This window comes from Papio anubis, chromosome 7 (genome assembly GCF_008728515.1).
Source record: "Papio anubis isolate 15944 chromosome 7, Panubis1.0, whole genome shotgun sequence".
NCBI lineage: Eukaryota > Metazoa > Chordata > Mammalia > Primates > Cercopithecidae > Papio > Papio anubis.
Window position 1 is genome coordinate 30,644,851 of NC_044982.1, and position 22,778 is coordinate 30,667,628.

At 41.0% G+C, this 22,778-nt stretch overlaps 1 protein-coding gene and 1 pseudogene across 3 annotated transcripts in view; both read right to left on the bottom strand.

Annotated features, from left to right (window-relative positions):
* IFT43 (intraflagellar transport 43) overlaps positions 1-22,778 on the bottom strand; it is a 96,772-nt gene that overhangs the window by 62,121 nt on the left and 11,873 nt on the right. The window lies entirely within an intron of this gene.
* LOC108586631 lies at positions 4,381-6,680 on the bottom strand (annotated as a pseudogene).

Consider the following 22,778-nt stretch of genomic DNA (forward strand, 5'->3'; position numbering starts at 1 on the left):
AGTGACCGAGTACAGTGTCTAAGAGACTTGGGGATTGACTTGCCCCCACCAACAACTAGCACCTATGTATGCCATCTAGGGGCCTGAGGATAGGCTGACCCCACTCACTGCCACCACTGCCAGCACACACACGACCCAGGGGCCTAGGATGGATCCAGCCTGCCCATCACCACTGGTGCACATTTTCTGGGGTCCAAAGGACTGTTCTGCCCTATCTGCCACCCACGCATGGTCTGGGGGCCTGGGAATAGGCCTACCCTACCTGCCACCAGTGTCCATGCATGTCTCCCGAAAGCCTGATGACCAGTCTACCCAGCTTGCAGACACCACCCACCCATATGCACTACCTGGGGACCTGGGGACTGGCTCACCTGGCCCATCACTGCCACCCCTGGCACCTGAGCAAGGCACTGGAGGCCTAAGGACTGACCTGCCCAGATCCACCATCACCAGAGCCCATGCACACCACCTGGGGGCCCCAGGGACTAGCATACTTGGCTTTCCACCCCCACCACCAGTGCCTAAGTACAAGCCCACTTGGTATTCCCATTTGCAGCAAAGCCTTGTCACAGCCTCTAATAACAGCTATAGCATAAGCCACTAAAGAACCCATTGATACCCACTGATGCTGATTACAGCTGAAGATATATAAAAACTACATGACCGCACCCACCCAGAATCAAAGCCAAAGCACCCCACCTAACCAACACTATAGATACATCTATAGGAAAAAGTCTTTTCCTATGGAAGTCAATCCATAAGACTGGAAGATGCAACTATTACACCAGATACACAGATATCAATGTAAGAACACAAGAAACATGAAAAAGTAAGGAAACATGACACCTTTAAAGGAACACAATAATTCTCCAGTAACAGATTCCAATGAAAAGAAAATACATGAAATGGATGAAAAAGAATTCAAAACAATGATATTAAAGAAACTCAGTGAGATATGAGAGAACACAGATAAAAGAGTACAAAGAAGGCCAGTTGCGGTGGCTCACGCCTATAATCTCAGGATTTTGGGAGGCCGAAACAGGTGGATCACAAGGTCAGGAGATAGAGACCACCTGGGCCAACATGGTGAAACCCCGTCTCTACTAAAAATACAGAAATTAGCTGGGCGTGGTGGCACATGTCTGTAATCCTAGCTACTCGGGAGGCTGAGGCAGGAGAATCGCTTGAACCAGGAGGTCGGAGGTTGCAGTGAGCTGAGATCACACCACTGCACTCCAGCCTGGTAACAGGGCGAGACTCCATCTCAAAAAAAAAAAAAGGTACAAAGAAATCAGAAAAATGATTCATGATCTGAATGGGAAAGTCAATAAAGAGATAGCCATCATAAAAAAGAACCAAACAGAAATCCTGGAACTGAAGTCAATGAAAGCAAGAAAAAATACAATCAAGAGCTTCAACAATAAACTATACCAGGCAAGAGAAAAAGAATTTCAGAACTTGAGGACAGGTCTTATGAAATAACTCAGACAAAAAAGAAAAAAGAAGAAAGTCTACTTGACATATGCAATACCATAAAGAAAACAAGTATTAAAATTTTTGAAGTCTCAGGAGAAGAGATGGGCAAAGGTATTGAAAATCTATTAATGCAATAATAGCTGAAAACTTCCCAAGTCTTGAAAGGGATATAGATATTCAAATACAGGAAGCTCAAAGGTCTTAAAATAGAAACAGATCATCTAGACAGAAAACCAATAAAGAAAACTGGGAATTTAAACTGCACTTTAAACCAAATGAAATTAACAGACATTTACTAAACATTTCATCCAATAGCCGCAAAACACACATTCTTCTCATCAGCACATGGAACATTCTCCAGGACAGACCATATGTTAGGCCACAAAACAAATGTCAAGAAATTTTTAAAAACCAAAATCATATCAAGTATCTTTCAGATGACAATGGAATAAAACTAGAAATCAATAATAAGAGGAATTATGGAAACTGTACAAATACACAGAAATTAAACATCATGCTCCTGAACAACCATTGGATCAATGAAGAAATTAAGAAGAAAATTTAAAAATTTCTTGAAACAAATGAAAACAGAAACACAACATACCAAAACCTATGGGATACAGCAAAAGCACAGCCAACAGGGAAGTATAGCAATGAAAACCTACATCCAAAAAAAAGGAAAGATTCTGAATGAACAAGCTAATAACACACCTCAGGGAACTAGAAATGCAGGAACCAGTCAAACCCAAATCACTAGAAGGAAAGAAATAATAAAGATCAGAATAGAACTAAACAAAATAGAGACTTAAAAAAATACAAAGGATCAATGAAACAAAAGATGGCTTTTTGAAAAGATAAACAAAATTAGCAAACTGTGAGCTAGACCAACCAAGAAAGAGAGAAGACTCAAATAAATAAAATCAGAAATGAGAAAAGAGACATTACAACTGATACCACAGAAATACAAAGGATTATAAGAGACTACTATGAACAAGTATATGCTAATAAATTGGAAAACCTACGGGAAATGGATAAATTCCTGGACACGTACAACCTACCAAAATTGAACCAGGAAGAAATAGAAAACCTGAACAGACCACTAACAAGTAATGAGATTGAATCAGTAATAAAAAGCTTCCCAACAAAGAAAAGCCCAAGACTAGATAGCTTTACTACTGAATTATACCAAACTTACAAAGAAATAACACCAATTTTTCTCAATCTATTCCCAAAAATTGAATGGGAGGAAATTCTTCCTAACTCTTCTACAAAGCCACTATTACTCTGACACCAAAACCAGATAAGGACACAACCACCACAACAGCAACAACTATAGGCCAACATCCCTGATGAACATAGGATGCAAAAATCCCCAACAAAATACGAGCAAACTGAATCCAACAACACATCAAAAAGATAACACACCATGATCAAGTGGGATTTATCCCAGGGATGCAAGCATGGTTCAACATAAGCAAATCAATAAATCTGATATATCATACCAATAGAATGAGGGATAAAAATCATATTATCAACTCAATAGATGCAGAAAAAGCATTTGATATGATTGAACATCCCTTCATAATAAAAATTCTCAGCAAATCAGGCATAGAAGGAACAAATCAGGCCTCAACTTAATAAAGGCCACATATGACAAACCCACAGCTAACATAATACTTAATGGAGAAAAGCTGAACATTTTTCCTCTAAGAACTGGAACAAGACAAGGATATCCACTTTCACCACTTTTATTTAACATAGCCCTAGACGTTCTAGCCAGAGTAATCAGGCAAGAGAAACAAATAAAAGTCATCCAAATTGGAAGACAGGAAGTGAAACTGTCCCTCTTTGCAGATGATATGATCTTATATATATAAAAACCTAAAGATTCCATCAAAAAATTCTTAGAATAAGTAAGTGAATTCAGTAAAGTTGCAGAATATGAAATCAACATACAAAAATCAGTAGTGTTTCTACACACCAATAACAAACTAGCTGAAAAATAAATCAGGAAAGCAATCCCATTTATAATAGCTACAAAAAAATACTTAGGATTACATTTATCCAAGAAGGTGAAAGACTTCTACAGTGAAAATTACAAAACACTAATGAAAGAAATTGAAGAGGACATAAACAAATAGACATCTCATGCTCATGGATCAGAAGAATTAATATTGTTAGAATGACTGTACTACCCAAAGGAATCTATAGGTTCAATACAATTCTGTCAAAATATCCATGACATTCTTCACAGAAACAGAAAAAATAACCCTAAAATTTGTATGAGACCACAAAAGGGCCTGAATAGCCAATGCAACATTGGGCAAAAAAGGACAAAGATGGGGGCATCACACTATTTGACTTCAAAATATCTAATACTACAAAGCTATAATAACCAAAACATCATAATATTGGTATAAAAACAAATAGATCAGTGGAAGAGAATAGAGAACCAAGGAATAAATCCACGTATTTCTAGCCAAATGATTTTTTAAAAAGACACCAAGAACATATTAGGGAAAGAACAGTCTCCTCAATAAGTGGTGCGGGCAAAACCAGATTTCCATATGCAGAAGAATGAAACTAGACCTTCCCCATCTCTCACCATATAAAAAATCAAATCAAAATGGATTAAAGACTTAAATGTAAGACCTGGCACTATAAAATCTACTAAAACCTTCTGCACCGGAAAGGAAACAATCAACACAGTGAAAAGATAAACTATAGGAGAAGATACCTGCAAACTATCCAACAAGAAACTAGTATCCAGAATATGCAAGAAACTCAAATAATTCAATAGCAAAAAAAAAAAAAAAAAAAAAAAGCCCCATTAAAAAGCAGGCAAAGGATCTGAAAAGAATCTCAAAAGATGACACACAAATGGCCAAGTATATGAAAAAATGTTCTACATCACTGATCATCAGAGAGATGCAAATCCAAAACCACACTGAGATATCATCTTACCCCAGTTAAAATGGCTCCTTTGAGCCTGGCCTGAGTTGTCACTTTACTAATGGATATCAAACGGTTAACAGTGCTCCCTAAGAGTCTAAAAACCAAAATGATCATCTTTATCTTGTTCAACCACAAACCCAAGGAAGCCATGGCTATTGGGTGAAAATCCCTTCTGCCTAGAGGTAACACAAAGCCACATTTCCTCTCATTTGCTTCCCACTATAAAATGGTACCAGCAGCTTCAAAACAAAGAGATCACCAGCTAAAAGTCAATCCTCCAAAGCCAATACAGTTTAACACCTACTTCTAAAATCAAAGGATTTTTTTCACTAATAACTGAAGCCATTAGGAGTTGATATAATATTATAAAAACTGTATAAGCTACTTTTCATTTCCTCCACCCAAACATTGAGATCACTCGGAAAAATAAAAATTGCAAAGAAATCCTCTGAGCAAAATGAGTCAGGACTACGGTAGTTAGCTTGCTTCCCACTGGTCAACCTCAGGAGAGAGCACTGAAGCAGAGGGGAGAGGAGGAGGGACAGGTAGCCTTAGCTCTCTGCAAAGTAGGCTTGGGCATTTAGAGGGAGATGCCTATCTCCTGATGGGAAGTCCTTACACACATGATTTCGTTCTCCGAGTCCAAGGATTAGAAATGTTTTTGTAAACACCCCCTAGTATGAGTCTTATTATGGGCACACACAAATACCCTGTCTAGATGAGATGGACTTAATTAACAACTATTACCAAGTTATACGCTCTTCCCCAGAAATCAACCTTGTTACCCATGTGGGGAACTCGGCACTGGTACCATGTGCACTGGGTGCAATAGAAAAAGTAGAAGATATCATCCCTGTCCCAAATGTTCCATGAGACCAAGAAGATGCAGAGTTCAGTGTATCAGGCCTGTACAAAATCCACATAATTGGATGTCAGGCTTAATCTGAAACCCAAGAGGCCACAATGGAAGTGAGTGGAAGTGAGAATTAGGCGTCCGTGATGGAGACACAGAATTGTTCCAGGAAGAGGCTGCATCCAGGATCCAAAGATGAAGCTGAGGAGGAATCCCTCAGCCATGGGGCAGTTACACCAAAATTTGCAGTTTTCTTGCCATCTTGGTGGTTTTTATTGGGGCATTATTAAGGCTGCTCTGATAAGCATGCATAAAGCTTACAATACACGTCTAAAAGCTAAACAGAATTGTACAGACTCGGGGAGTGCTGAGGAGAAGGAGAGGTCAAGGAAACTTTATGGGCAAAGTGGGGCTTGTCCTGGATTGGAAATGTAAAGAAAAAAGCATTCCAGAAGCAACCAGATCCAAGGGTGTAGTGATACTGGGGATGGTACATAACTCTCCTGTAGCAAAATGTTGTTACTTGCCCATCATATTGTAAGCGTCCCCAGGAAATGTTTTTGGGAGTTTGAGCCCCTCAGCATTCATTACTCTACAATGAATGTAGAGTGGAAGCTGATGCAACTTGATCATAATGTGGCAGTTTGAATTAAGTACAAACAATCTGAAATGTAAGCAGACAACCGGCTTGTAGCAATATGATTTTTTTTAGAACATCTTAAATTTTTAATCCTTTCTTTATAGGTTTCCTAGACTACTCTGGATTAAGAAAACTATGGAAAATTAGTAAGTGCCACAAGCGAATGCCAGGCGGTAGCATGTGTCAGTTTTCCACAGAGTCCTGAATGCACTGCTTGGGGTCTCTGCTCATACTTGCTGGAATCAACTGCAGCAGATTTTAGTACATGGGTCGCTTTTCCTCATATTTCTTTGTAAACTTTTCAGCATTCTTAAAGAATTCTTTACAGTCCTTAGAGTACTCTTCAGCTAGGTCAGCCTGAAATGGGTGCTTGGGCTGGGGGTTGTTCACGAGTGCTATGACAGCCTGGATTACTTGGTCAGTTTTGGTTGCTGGCTTCCAGTTGCCAGCACTAATTACTGGCAAACAGACTTGCTCCTTTTTGTCATTGTTTAGGTGATAGATCTTTGTTTTAACTGTGGTCTTCAGTGGTTTAAATAGGTACTCTGCTGGAAATCTGATTTCCATTCTGAAGGCCACTTTATCATATGGAGGGTTGTCAGGAAAAATTAGCCCTTGCCAAGTCAAGAAATTAGCTTCCTCAAACCTGGATGTTACGAAGTTTCTCATTCCACATTTGTGGATTTCTTCAAGCTCCTTCATCAGCCTTCTGCTGGTCGCAGTCTTGGATTTGGTGCTGCTCCTTTCCCCAGCAATGTGATTTTAAAGGTCTAGTCGGTTTCTTTTGCATATACAGTCCAGTCCCTGAATATTTGGCTGCTCTCCCTAAGAGGTATCATGACACCTAGACACCTACTTATCCTCATTTCAAAAAAAGCCCACGGCTGTCTCCCCAGGGCAATCTGAAACACAGGACACACACCTAGGCCAGCCACTGCTGTTGCTCCTTTTATGACCAGCTGCCAGGACTGCTGGCCTTCCTTTCCCGGAGGTGACAGATCAGATGCTGGGGAACCTACGGGGGTGTGAATGTCCTCACCAGCTCAACTGTCAGAGCTCCAGTGCCTGCCTAGACTGATGAGAAGTTAAAGCCCTTTCTTCACAGATCTTTCCATTTGGACCATGGGTCCTTCCCACAGAGCAGAGGAAGACACAAACGCACGATTTATTTTGTTCTTCAAATGTTGTGAGTCTGAGTTCTCTACCTAATGGCCTACTCATTTACAGGAAAAAGAATTTACTCCTGCTCCATCATTGAAGCTAAAAACTTAATCTTCAGGCAGGCTAAGACGGTCGTGGCATTTTTTTCCTAGAGTCCATCAACTCAAGAGTCCTCCTTGATTAAGCACTTGGGAAGACATCTGTTTGAGTTGGCATTTTGGAAGAATCTATTTTCTATTCCTGTGTTAAGGAGGAGAGGACAAAACTACATGGAAGAGAGGGATTCGAGCTAAACAAACTTAAAAGCCAGAAAGAAGAGAAGGCCTGATCCTAGAATTCAAAAGTCCTGGTTTATTCTTTAAATTACTCTCCTGAAATTCAGAGGCACAGCCCCAAGACAACAGCTGGAAAAATGATTTCCAATTTTGGCTGACTTACTGCCAGGTAACATTCCCTAAACTTGCTTTAAAAAAAGAAAGAGTCTTAAAATATGTAACACCAAGAGGGACAGAAATAGGATCGAGTGACGGTAGTCCTTAGGCAGTGTATCTCTCGTGTTCTCTCTTAAAAGCTGGAGTCACGTCTCCGAGTGTGGGAAATGAGCACGGCCTGCTGGGGCTGCCGCCTGATGGACGGAGGGGGCAGGACCCTGCATAGCTCCTGAAAAGCAGCAAAAATGTGTTCTCTCCAAAAATAAACAGGGGGCAGGAATGACTGCGAGTAAAGAGTTGGAAGCACGTGACTGGCAGTTGCAGTCCTGAAATACCAGCTTTCTACAAAAAGGAGCCTGTGAGAGGCAGAGAGCGGGAATTTCAGGAAATGGCCTCTTTATATGGTCTCATCCGAATGGGCTAGGATTCAATAACTGGAATTACCATGTCAGAGGGAGTCTTTAGGGCCAGACTTGTTTCTGATCTTTATATGGTTCCCCCAGATTCTTAAGATGCCAAAACAGAAAAGATGCTGCAGTGCCAAAAAAGGAGCCTTCTGAGTTTAGAAACTTCTCACACACTCTCAGAAGTCCTGGAGAAACTCCACCCTAACCCCAAAATATGAATCAGGCCAAGAGTTCTAAGTCCAAACTGCAACCTGTTTCAAAAAGCCAGTCTAAATACACGCATACATTCCAACAGAAAGATATTTAGTTAAGCAAGATCAATTGCAAACTTTGCACATATCCATCTTCCAGCTTCTAGAAGCAATGTAGCTCCCACATTCAATCTTAGATTACTGACTAAAAGCAAACTTCCCTTTCTTTCTCCAGCAATCTTAGAGAAGATCCAAGAAAGTTGTTCTTTATATGCTTGGTGAGTGAAAAGACTGACAGTAATACAGTATGTGCATACGCTGCAGGGCTGGCATCTACTCCTGCAATCTGTCCTCCACGCACAGTTCCAACTCTGTCAGTTTTTTCCTCCTGCCTCAACCCTGGGTCTGACAACTAATCCCTCAGAGAAATGAGTTTCTCCACAGTAGATTTAAGGTCATGGAAGGTAATGGATCACCCAAGCTTAGAACTGAACTCCTGTGAATAAACGTAGTTCTCTCAGGCTGAAATGGACATAAAAAAATGCAAAGTCTATTTTATGTATAAGAAAGAAAGCTGATGATCAATGAATGCTAAAGCCGTTAGGTACAAGACTGACTGGTGGGCAACTGGGCATTCTCACAGTGCCAAAGAATCAACCCATATATTACATGCTACTTGCAGGGGAGAAAAACATTCCTTAACAATGGAGACATCTATCATTATCCTAACTCAGTGATCAAACTTAGCAGCATTAACAGTGGGATGTAATGTGCTGCCACTTGAAACACACGACACCACCCAGGAAAACTTCCTGCCTAAACCATTCAACTGGAATCTAATCAAGCCTTCCAGTCTGATTTCCAGCCTACTGGAAATCAGGTGAGAAAGTAATAAGTAAAATGACACTTGGAAGAAAGAATCAAACAAACCCAGGATGTGGGAAACTCTGGTAGAAGAACTGGCCTTAATCTCTTCAAAAGTGTCAATGCCATTAAAAAGATAGGAGTGGGCCAGGTGCAGTGGCTCATGCCTGTAATCCCAACACTTTGGGAGGCTGAGGCAGAAGGATCACTTGAGGCCAGAAGTTCAAGACCAGCCTGGGCAACAAAGTGAGACCCCATCTCTACTACTGCTACTACTACTACTACTAATAATAATAATAATTAGCTGGGTGTGATGGTGTACAGGTGTAATACTAGCTACTCAGGAGGCTAAGGTGAGAAGATCGCTTGAGCCCAAGAGGTTGAGGCTACACTGAGCTATGATCACACCACTGCACTCCAGCCTGGGCAACAGAGTGAGACCCTATCATTTAAAAAAAAAAAAAAAAAAGTAAAAGTGAGGGAGTCAGGGGACTATTCTAAATTAAAAGAGACTTAAATAAACTAATCGTGTGATTCTTGATTGGATTCTGGTGTGAACAAAAGAGCTATAAAAATACTTTGAAGACAACAGTGGGAAATAAATTTGGAGTGAGTAATAGATGGTGTTACGAAATTATTCATACTGTTAGGTGTAGACTTGTGGCTTTCTAGGAAAGTTATCTTTTTTTTTTAGATATATGCTGAAGTGTCTAAGTAACATGCTATCGTGCCTATAATTTGCTTTGAAATAATTCAGCAAAAAATTATGTATAAAACATACATTATATTTTTAAATATTTTATAAATTATAATTTAAGTAAATATGGCAAAATGGTAGTAACAGTTGAATCTAGTTGATGGATATATGTTGTTCATTATACTAATCTTTTCTACTTTTCTGGGTGTTTCTAATTTTAATGGAAAGTTAAAACAATAAAGAAACTAGATGCATAAAGTTGAGGTTTAACAAAAGAGAAAAAAGGCAGGGTTGGTATGGAGGAGGGTACCAGCATGGAGGTTGTTCCTCAATGCATGTGCTCAGTGAAAAACAATGGGACATTCTCCACCTAATGGTTGGTAATTCCTAACATGCTGGGGACCAGAAAACTACTCTACACCCAAAACACAGGGTCTCAAGATCCCTGCCATGACTACAGGTGATGGAGGAAGGTGCTTTTAGACAAAAGTGCCTCCCTGCCCACCCCAGCCTCCTGTGGGATATATTTTAATTGTGTATACCTGAAATTGGAGAAGAAAACAATGTGGTAGAAGAACACTAGAGGCCGGGCAGGGTGGCTCATGCCTGCAATCCCAGCACTTTGGGAGGCTGAGGTGGGAGGATCACCTGAGGTCAGGAGTTCAAGATCAGCCTGGCCAACATGGTGAAACCCTGCCTCTACTAAAAATACAAAAATTGGCCAGGCATGGTGGCATGCACCTGTAGTCCCAGCTACTCTGGAGGCTGAGGCATGAGAATCGCTGGAACCCGGGAGGCGGAGGTTGCAGTGAGCTAAGACTGCACCACTGCACTCTAGCCTGGGTGACACAGCAAGACTCTGTCTCAAAAAAACAAAAACAAAAACAAAAATACAACAGATGAGACACCAAGTAATCTGGCTTCTGGCTTCTAGTCCTTGCTCTCCCACAGACTAGGTCCACAATCCTGGGTTTTTCTTCATGGTAGAATGATTCCTCCCACTTCCAAAATTCTGTAATTCTATGGATGTATGAATTGTGGCAAGCTGAATTCAGGTACCTAGGAAGAAGGTACCTAAGCAAAACAGATGTAAATGGCAACACCAAACACTTATCCATTTAAGCTGACATGAAGGGGACACAGACAAAAACAGAGAGAACACAGGCTACAGAGAGAAATGAGAATGTGTCAGCATAAGGACTTGACTGATGGTGAATAAGCCAAGCTAGGTAATTAGAAATAATATATTAACGAATTCAAAGCTAATGATAAAATAATAATATCCAATGTCTATTGAGGGTTTGCCATACATGAAAGCTTTAGGAGGATTATTTGCTGAATTTTATGATATGATGAAGTAGGTACTACTACATACTAAGTTTACTGATGAGGAAACTGAAGCTTAGAGATAAACTCAGCTAAAAATCATACTATTTGTAAATAACAGGGCAAGGATTCAAATGCAGGTGTGTCTGATACCTGAGCTTTGCAATGAAGCAGATGATACATGATTGCCTAGTGGCTAGTTGCATGCCACCTAGAACGGGCTTGAAAGGACAGAACCGCCATAGAAAACAACCAATCTGGGCTGAAACAAAGTACCCAACAACAAGAGAGACTAGATCCATGCCATCCAGACTGATAATACAAATATAAGACCTGGCAAGACCAAACTGAAAGGACCACATTTCTTTCATTTATTTCCCGGGCTCAAGGTAAGATGTACCTGTCAATGATACAAATATGTTCAATAAGATAGGAGGTCCAGAAAACTGCATGGTCTAATCCTTACCCCCTTTAATGAGGCAAGTCGAGGATTAGATTGAGGGAAGCATTAAGGGCAAAGTCAGAATTAAAAAGTGATGCCAAAATCATATTAATAACAGCTTGAACAGTGGGCCAAGCTGTGTTAGGCTGCATTCAGTATAAATCTTCACACTTGGAAGACAGCTGTGTCTTTACTGCATGCTACAAGATATTTTCCTCATACCAACAGTGGAGTGGCTTTGAAGAAGGAGGGACTGAATCAAGAAGGACATGTGATTTTGCCACAAGGAAGCAAAGGGGAAAAGCTATTTAAAGGTGGGGAGAGGGAGGCAGGGGAGGAAAGGAAGAGGGAGCAGGAAGGAGGGACAGTCCTAGGTTCAAATTCTAGAAATCTCTCTTTCTAGCTGGGCAGCCTTGGGCCCATCATATCTTCACTGAGCCTCCTTTTCCTCATGTGTAAAATGAGAATGATCATGAGTCCCTTGCAGGTCTACCGTAGACACTGGAGAAAATCCCTGGCATACAGTAGACTCCTAATAAATAGTGATAATAGAGGCTGTTATATTATTTTCAGAAATAATAATGATAGTAATAAAATGCAGACTTCAGAAGAGAAATCCTTAATGCTTAGGGTTGAGACAATGGGAGTTTTTGGTGGCCAGATGTTATAGGGCCTTTTACTTGGGGGAGGCCTTGCATATATTTCATTCTAGGGATCCAATTATCTATTCGAGCTTCCCTGAAGAGAGAGATATCCTTTAAAGCTGCCCGAATCAAGAAGAGGAAACCACAGTTCTGTAGCTCACTGAGACGTAAATGTGATGCTCAGGACAGCCACAGTGTTGGCAAATGCTCTACTGGTGTCGCACTTCCCAAATAGTCACACATAACCTATAAGAAAAAGAGCCATATCCTACAGCTCAATACAGAGTCATCAAACTGCCCAATTTAAGTGACTCATGGGATAGGGCTGACAGTAGTTTGCTGAAGAGGCTGATCCAAAGAGAACAGATTTCAGCCCTGAAAGTCATTCTTCAAATTCACCCTGGACTTTCCCACCCTGGATGGCATCTTCTTAATCTCAATTATATTCCTTTTGGGTCATCCTAAATCAGCTCTCCCTCCTTCCTCTTCTTGGATCTATATACCTTTCAGACACTTATAAAGACATGCCCCATTTCCCCATACTTTTTGCCATTCAGCCAACATAAACATTCTTTTCAACATTCATCAGAAATCAAAACCTATACATTTCTGTCATTCTCTTAACTCCTTTCCGTTTATTAAAATCAACCCAGCATGTGTGTAGCCAGAAATGTGCACAATATTGAAGGTGTAAATTCCCAACACTCTAAGAAGCAACCCCTCCTGGCACATGACTTAGTGACTTTGTACAAGCACAGTCTAAGACTTGCTACCTCAACCAAATCCAGGATGGAATGACTTGGGGCAAGTTGAGAGCAGTAGAAGCATGCTGTAACCTTGATGCTTTAGGAAACTTGATCTCTCACAAGACTCCTCACAGGTGATGATGGAAAAGAAGTGAGGGCAGCTTGAGAGAAGCATTAACCCATGGGCTGGCGGCCCACCTCATGTGAGACCTAGAGAGAAATGCCTGGCTTCATTCCCCACTCTGTGTCACACAGTGGTGAGACCAGGGACACTGCAGGTTTCACGCTGTAGTTTTTAATTTTGCTTTAGTTGTGGGAGCCCAAGGAGAAGACACTATAAGTACAGAGCAAGGTCATGGCTAGCAAATTAGTAAACATTTCACTATACCTACTATATACCATCTGAAAAGTAGCCCCAGGACAGGCGCAATGGCTCACACCTGTAATCCCAAAATTTTGGAAGGTCAAAGCAGGAGGATTGCTTGAGCTCAGGAGTTCAAGACCAGCCTGGGCAAAAAAGTGAGACCTGACCTCTACAAAAAATAGAAAAAATTAGCCTGGCATAGTGGCGCATGTCTTTAGCCCCAGCTACTCAGGACACTGATCTAGGAGGATTGCTTGAGCCTAGGAGATAAGAGGCTGCAGTGAGCCATGATCCCACCACTGCACTCCAGCCTAGGCAACAGAGCGAGACTCTGTCTCAAAAAACACAAAAACAAAAACAAAAACAAAAACAAAAACCATGTCCCCAGTAATCCTTAAAAATATTTTTTAAATTTCTAGAACTGTTTCCCAAACTTCTGGATTTCATAAACTGTCAATATTTCAAAAAGCAAATTTCTGTTTGTGTGGACTGGCAGTACAGGTTAACAGCTTTTAATTTTGTTAAGAATTTTTTTTAACTATTTCTTCTCTCCATCATTTCATTACAGAATGGACCTTTCTAATCTCCCCAAATTAGAAAGGACACAGACCAGGATAAGAAATGGTCCTTTAGATGGAATAAATTTAGTTTATGAAAAACTTACTACATTGTTCTTGGATTTCTCCTATCAGTAAAAACTTCCTTATGCATACACCAATGTTAAAACATGCTACAGTCTCTTTTTCAGCTTATCAGTCCAAGCCCCAGGTTAATTTCTCAGGTTCTTTTCCCACCCTTTCCCAAATGAGCAAGGCTGAAGGCCAGCTCCTCTACCACCCCAGCTGAAAATGGCTTAACAGGAAAGGCAGGACCTAGGAACAGTCACTTAACCCATAAATTTTGCTACTCAGCTTGAGGCTGCACAGAAAGACCCTCCCCACTCCCGCCCTTGAAATAGCACGCTGCCAACCTCTCTAACTCTAGAGGCCTTTTTAGATTAACCTTTCCTAGTGCTCAGCACAGCATCTGCATGGACGAACACTTGTATTCTGGTGACTTATCTCTGGTCTCTGGGCCTCTCTCATACCCATGTTTCTGGTCATTACTTCCAAGTTGCACCTCTAATGTAAGAACACTTTCTGTCTCGATAGCTAATATATTAGAACGTCCCTGTCATTAGTACCAAGGGAAAATGGACAATCTGTCTCTGCAACAACCCCTTTCATTCTTTTCTCACCAATAATATCATCTGAAAAAAAGAAAAAAACAGTGTATGCTGAAACAGTCCAAAAGCAATTAGTACATAATGGGAAAGCAGTATGTATTCAACTAATCTTCACACAGATAATAATTGTAACTTTGGACAAAACGTATAAAACCACTATTAGAAGATACTGGAGAGGAAACAAAAGCAGGCAGACACTGGAGATTTTATCCTTGAAAGAAAAGAACTGGACTGGTAAAAATCCATGCTCAAATAGATTCTCTGAGTGTGAGTGCACTCAGTCTGTACAACAACTGGGTAGCTGGAACTCCAGCAGAAAGCTGCAATTTTATTGGCTTTAAAAACAAAACTTGGAGCTGCTAGAAATAGGGGAAAATCCTGAGAAGGAGGGAGTCCCCAAATATGTACACAAATTTCTCTAAAATTCTTAGTCAATACCTGAATTGTACATGCATGAAGGAGACTCCAAGAAACCCAGTGAAAAGCAAATGCTGAAAGGATAATAAAAAGCTGAGTAGAGATGAAATTTCATTGCAAGGGAGGCAGAGTTTGGAGTCTGAGTTCCACAAAGTTAGACGTGCTTGGTACAAACATTGAGTCTTTCACTGAAATCCCAGAAGGGCCATCTTAGGAGTAAAGACCATGTCCCAGGACTATGGGATTTGCTCTAGAACAAACGGCAAAACCAAAATAGACCCAACCTAACACAATCCAAAACCAAGTTCCCACAAGTTTAAGGTGATCCACAAATAGTTTAACTGCCTACTAAAACAAAAATAAATACTTTTCAGAGGAAGGTAATTCCAGAGTTACTGTAAATTTTCATCTACAATGTCTTATGTACAAACAAAAATTACTAGACATATGAAGAAGCAGGAAAATGTGACCCATACTCAGAAGAAAAAGTAGACAATAAAAACTGACCCCAGATATTAGAATTAACAGACAAGAACTTTAAAGCAGCTATATAAGGAGCTTAAAAGCAGATATATGTTCAAGGACTTATGGGAAAAGATGGCCATAATGAATGAACAGATGGGAGATCTAGGAGAGAAACAGAAGCTATGTAGGAAAAAAACAGACGAGGAAAAATAAATGGAAATTTCTAATTTAAAAGTAAAATATCTAAAATGAAAAAAATCAGTTGGGCTTAACAGCCGTTGGAACAAAACAGTAAAAATCATCAGTGAACTTAAAGACAGACCAATAGAAAATACCCAATCTGAAGAACAAAGGACAAAAGATGGGAAAAAAATTAATAAGGCTTAAGGAACAAAAAACATAGAACAAACTTATGGAACAATATCAAACAGTCTAACATTTATGCAACTAGAGTCCTAGGCACAAAGAAAGAGAAAAAAGGGCAGAACAGATATTTGAAGAAGTAATCGCCTAAGACTTTCCAAATTTGCAGTGACAAGTATCAACTGTGAGATCTGCAAACCTTAGCAAATCCTAAACAGAAAAAATCAAAGAAAATGACACACAGTCACATCATAGTCAAAGTGCTAAAAAGCAAAGATAAAGACAAAATCTTTAAAGCAGGCAGAGGGAGGAGAAAAGACTTACATACGGAACACTCGGGGGGAAAAATGGCCAGAGGACAAAGTTATGGCAATTTTTAAAGTGCTGAAAGAAAAAAAAACCTCTCAATCTGGAATTCTATATCAATATAAAATATCCTTCAAAATGAGGATGAAATGAAAACATTTTCAGATTTCAGATAAACTAGATAGAGAAGTTGTTCTTGGCGAATCTGTCCTACCAGAAATGCTAAAGGAAGTTCTTCAGGCTAAAGAGAAATGACACCCCCAGATGGAAACTTGGATCTATTGGAAGAAATGAAGAACAACAAAAAAGGCAGAATTTCTCTCAGACAACTGTTTAAAGTAAAATGACAAGCTGGGCTGGGGGTGGTGGCTCACACCTGTAATCCCAGCACTTTGGGAGGCTGAGGCAGGTGGATCACTTGAGGTCAGGAGTTTGAGACCAGCCTGGCCAACATGGTGAAACCCTGTCTCTACTAAAAATGCAAAAATTAGCCGGGTGTGGTGGCGGGCGCCTCTAATTCCTGCTACTTGGGAGGCTGAGGCAGGAGAATCGCTTGAACTGGGAGGCAGAGGTTGCAGTGAGCCAAGATCACACCACGGCACTCCAGCCTGGGCAACAGAGTGAGACTCTGTCTCAAAAACAAAACAAAATAAAACAAAACAAAAACCTGACAAACTGTATTACAGAGTTCTTAATATAAATAGTTTAAAAATATATGGTATTAATACCACAAAGCACTGGGGGGACAAGTGGACTTACATGGCTGCAAGGGTCTCATATTTTATATGAAGTGGTATAATTTTTTTTTTTTTTTTTAAACAGAGTCTTGCTCTGTATCTCAGGCTGGAGTGCAGTGGCACGATCTTGGCTCACTGCAACCTCTGCCTCCTGGGTCCCAGTTCAAGCAATTCTCCTGCCTCAGCCTCCCGTGTAGCTCGGATTACAGGCGCGTGTCACCATGTCCAGCTAATTTTTGTCTTTTTAGTAGAGATGGGGTTTCACTGTGTTGGCCAGGCTGGTCCTGAACTCCTGACCTCATGATCCTCCTGCCTCGGCCTCCCAAAGTGCTGGGATTACAGGAGTGAGCCACCACACCCCACCGTGGTATAATATTAACTCTATGTAACCAGTGATAAGGATGTATATTTTAAATCCTAGAGCAACCACTTAAAAAAAAAAAAGTATAAAAAACTATACCTAAAAGCCAATGGAGGAATTAAAATGGAACATAAAAGCAATGGACTAAACACAGTGACATAACTCTCCATTATACTGGGTAAAGGCATGTGACCAGAAATGTTTCAGCCTATCACTAATGACATTTAACATTAGTCAGTACCCTTTTCCTGTAAAGTATCATTATTTAAAAGAATATTTTACTATCATTTTGTTCCTTCTTAGTAATTATTGACGTGTCACATAAGAAGAAGAAATCTAGCCTAGCTAATGATTTCGGTGAAGCTTTCTGATAACAACCTTATGGTTTCTAAGCAGATTAGATATTCTATATTCACAGCACACTCTCTTTATCTCCTTGCCTCTCCTAAATCCTGGCTTCCCCCATGGACTTCATTGCTCTTGCAGCTCTTTCAAGTAGAGTCTGCTCATTCTTTAAAACCCCACAAACCCAAGTCCCAAGACAATACTCTTGTTTCACTCCCTAAAGTTCCTCTAGACCATTACTCTTCCAAATTATTATGAAACACTTCTTTCAAAACTCATACCATTCAGCTATACCACCTCTCTCTTCTTCATTCCTGTCACTAACAATGCCCTGAGCACACACTGACCAAAAATTTGGGCATTTGGCTCCCTCTCCACAACTATTCTCATTATTCTACGCAAAGTCAGTGTTCACATGAACAGTTCTAATGTTTAGCCTTGTGGTTCCCAGACCCTTTAAATGCCAATGGCCTTGCTACTTCTTGAAACTCCAGTCATAACTGGAACTGCTCCATTTCTGAAATATCCAGTCCCCTCCTTCCCTCCTTATCTAACAACTTCCTTCTTGGTGTCATTTCTTTCCCTATCAACCGAGTTCATTCCCAAGGTCTATGACATCATGCCACCCCCCCTTATCTTTTTACTGCACTTCCCCTTGCTATGGCTGGAATGTCCCCCCCAAAACTTGGGTTGAAATTTAATTGTCATTGTAACAGTATTCAGATGTGGGATTTTTTTTTGTTTTTGTTTTTGTTTTTTTTTGAGACAGAGTTTCACCCTTGTTGCCAAAGTGCGCGATCTTGGCTCACTGCAACCTCCACCTCCCGGGTTCAAGTGATTCTCCTGTCTCAGCCACCTGAGTAACTGGGATTACAGGCCTGCACCACCACACCTGGCTAATTTTGTATTTTTAGTAGAGATGGGGTTTCACCATGTTGGTCAGGCTGGTCTTGAACTCCTGACCTCAGGTGATCCACCTGCCTCAGCCTCCCAAAGTGTTGGGATAAAAGGCGTGAGCCACCATGTCCAGCCAAGATGTGGGATTTTTAAGAGGTAGTTAAGCCATGAAAGCTTCTGCCCTCATGAATGGATTAATGCCATTATCACTAGAGTGGGTCCCTTATAGAAGGACAAGTTCAGTCCCCTTTTGCCTTTCCCTCTCATATGCCCTCTTGCCATTCCACCTTCTGCCATGGGATTACTCAGCAAAAAGGCCCTCACCAGATGCCAGCACATTGATGTGGGACTTCCTGGCTTCCAGAAGTGCGAGAAAATAAATGTCTGTCATTCATAAATTACCCACTCTGTGGCATTCTGTTAGAGCAACATAAAACAGAATAAGACATCCTCTAAAGCCTGCATCAAGCCAACTACCTGCTTCCACTGTGTCAAGATCCAGCCTGCTCAGGGGTGTTGGAGAAACTTGCACAACCATGCGAATTAAGGCTAAACAAATTCATGATCTGCCTTCCCTCAGCAGGGTCCTACCTGGTCTCCCTGCTTCCAGTCTCACCTACCTCAAATCTGTATTGCATGCCCGCAGGGGCCCCTGGGAGTTACAGAGAGTTCTAGATAGCGAGGGGAAGCTAGGTTCCAATCAGGAAGCATTTCTATGTAAGTATTTCTGGTAAATTGCCTAACAAGGTCTCTGAAGAAAGGCCATCTGAATATTGAAGACTCAAGTAACTCAGCTATGATTTCTGTTCCAATTGTAAGTATTTGCTTTTATACCTGATTTTGAATCTATCATTTTGAATTGTTTGTCTTAAAGAAGGCCTCCAAATTGCATAAGCTTCAGGACTCACAAAACCTGGATCCATTCCCATCCAATTGTTGCCAAAGTGTTCTTTCTAAAATGCAAATCCAATCATACTGCTTCTCTACTGAAAATGTGTTTGTACTTGGAGATCATGAAGGGTCTGTGTGTCAAAAAAGGTATCAGGGGTTCATGCTATAGGTTCTTCATAGAGACCCTAGAATGTATGCTGATGGCCCCCACATCTGTTATCACTAGTTTCCAACTTTCTCTCTTAAGCTCCATACCAAATTTTCAACTTGGCAGACCTCTTTGAAAATCCTGAAGGCAACTCAAATTCAGCATGTCCCAAATTGAAGTAATTATCCTTTCTTGTTCACCAACTGCTAACACTCTTAAATTCTCAGTCTCAAAAATGTCATTATCCATTCAGTCTTTTCAGCTACATGTGGGCTCAACTCCAGACTCTCCTTCTCTCCCACTTCCAACAGCCAATCTGTTACCATGTCCTATCTGCCTGCCCTCAGACAGGTCTCTTGTCACTGACCTCTCCTCTGTAGGCCCCTCCACCAGGTTTTTGTTATTGTTTCCCAAAGTAAGGCACATATGCCACTGGTGAGATGCCTGGAAAAGGTAAATAGATGAACCTTTTTAAAAATAGCCAATTATGTATGTTATGTACACTAAGAAAAAATATAAATACCACAAATGATCATTTCATTGAAAACTTTTTAAAAAATAAATGCATTTAAGTATAAAAGGAAAGTTGATTTAAAGAGAAAAGTTAATAATGTGAGTGGTATGTATTGTAACTGTAAAAATGTAAAACGGTTAAAATGATGGGGAAATGCCAGAAGTTTGGGAATGCTGCCTTGGTTGATGCCTTCATCATCTCTCAGAAGGACTGCTCCAACCGCCTCCCAGCGATCTCCCTGCCAACTAGCTCTCCCACTCTATCCTCCAGTGTAGCTGCCAGATTCATCTTCCTAGAAAACAAAGTTGGTCACGTCATTCTTTGCTTTAAAATCTTTGTGGGCTCCCTACAACATAGAAAACAAACTCTTATTTCTCTACTTGGAATGCCAGGCCTATGTTCCCAATATATTAAATGGCTTTACCGTGCCCTAAAAGCCCCCGGCCCCTGTGCAATGGCACGCCTTAGAACAGGCTTTGCAGGCCGCCAGAAATGGCTTTTTGCCCTCCTTGCTCATTAGCAAATTCCTACTCGTTCATGTCAACCCACTTCAAGAGCTGCCTCTTTTAGAAAGCCTTCCCTAACTTCCAGGCAGGGTGAGGTGCTCCTTCTGGGTTCTTGATCTCAGATACTACCTCAGAATTATAATTTTTGGTCAGGTATGCGGTTCCCCAACTAGAATACGAAGTTTTCTTGTTAAAATATTTTTGTATTGGAAAGTGTATATTAAATGTAGAATAAATAAGTGAATGAATAAAATTCTACTTATAAATATGTAAATAAAAATATATATAAATGTGCCAGGTGTGATGGCTCATGCCTGTAATGGCAACACTTCGGGAGCCCGAGGTAGGAGGATCACTTAAGGCCAGGAGTTTGAGACCAGCCTGGGCAACACAGTGAGATCGTGTCGCTACAAAAAAGTTAATATATACACATATATATATAAATGAATGGGCAAAGCAAAATGGAGTGTGGGGGTCGGAGTTCTTCGTTACCACTGGTTAAGAGGACAAACAAAAAGAGATGCAGGAAAAAGAGAAACAGTGGAGAAAAAACAGAGGAAGCTCAATAAAAGAGAGGAAAAAAATAAAGAGAAAGAGATGTCGGAACCAGGCATGGTGGCTCACACCTATAATCCCAGAGCTTTGGGAGGCCAAGGTGGAAGGACTGCTTGAAGCCAGGAGTTCAGGATCATCCTGAGCAACATACCATGACCTTGTCTTTACAAAAAATAAAAATAAATTAGCTTGGTGTGGTGGTGCATGCCTATAGTTCCAGCTACTCGGCAGACTGAAGGGGAGGATTGCTTGAGCCCCAGAGTACATGTCATAGCCTATTCACTGAATTCTTTCAACAAGGATTTACTGAGATCCCACTCAGTGTGTATTGTGCCAGGCGCATGTGGCCTTCTCTCTGCTCCCTGAAATTGCAGGGACCCCTATTGCTAAACCCAATAGAACCTGCTCAGGCCTTCCCTTCCTGGACCCTCTCAGCAGCATCAAACACTGCTGACCCCTCAGTCCTTCATGACACTCTCACTTACCTTGGCTTCTGGACACTACAGGTGCTTGGTTTCTCCTCTCCTCTCTGGTCACCACTCCTCGATTTTTTTTTTTTTTTTTTTTTTTTGAGATGGAGTCTCGCTCTCCGCCCAGGCTGGAGTGTAGTGGCGTGATCTCGGCTCACTGCAAGCTCTGCCTCTTGGGTTCATTCCATTCTCCTGCCTCAGCCTCCCGAGAAGGTGGGACTACAGGCGCCCGCCACCACGCCTGGCTAATTTTTTGTATTTTTAGTAGAGATGGGTTTTCACTGTGTTAACCAGGATGGTCTCGATCTCCTGACCTCGTGATCCACCCGTCTTGGCCTCCCAAAGTGCTGGGATTACAGGCATGAGCCATCACGCCCGGCCCCTCAATTTCTTTTGGTAAGCTGTTTTTTGGCTGTGTGTTTCCTAAACATGAGTGGTTGTCAGCTTCTGTCTGTTCCTCCACTTCCATCAGAAGCCCTCTCCTCTTACTCTAAAACCCTCTCTTAGAGTGTTGGGCTTCCATTTACCACCTCAATGCTAAGGACTTCCAAATCTCCAGCTCCAGCCCACAGCCTAGTGTACACAAGTCCCACACATTAAAGCCTCTCGGGCATTTCCTGCAGGTTGAATACATCATCCCCCACTCCTCACACCTGAGGATTCATTTAACCAGCACTTATTAAGGACATACACAGTGCCAGTCTCCAGGGAGGAGAATAGCCACTTCTGCAGCTTGCAATTGGTGAGGGAGATGAAACTAAATAAGGACACAAACATATGATTACAAACTGTGATTGAAGTGATAAGGAAAATGTGAAAAAAGAAACAAGAGCATATAATAAAGGCACTTCACTTAAAGAGTAATATTTTTTGAAGGAGTGATACTCAAGTCAAAGGATAAAGAGAGTAGTCAGCCCAACAAACACTAGGGGTAGATATTCTAGGGAATGATTCTTTCTATTCTAGTCTATGAAACTCTACTATTTCAGGGAAGTATTCTAGGGAACTAGACATTATAAGAAGTAGGGAACTAAAGAGGCATGGTAAGGAGCCCAGCACAACTACAACAGCTGACAGGTAAGAAATGAGGCTGGCCATGCAGAGAAGACCCAGATCACACAGGGCTAAGTTAAGAATTTGGGTTTGTTTGTTTGTTTGTTTGTTTTTTATCTTAAGTGCTATGAGTATCCATTAAAGGGTTTGACTGTGAAATGACTGATACACATTTTTACAAGACCACTCTAGCTAAATTGCAGGACAGTGGCAATATAAGAGGAGGCACTAGTCATGAGGCAACTATTGAAGCCCAGGGGGGGTGATAGTGGCTCAAATCATTTATCTAATTCCCTCCTAACCCCCACCCCGAAACAAACACTTTTAT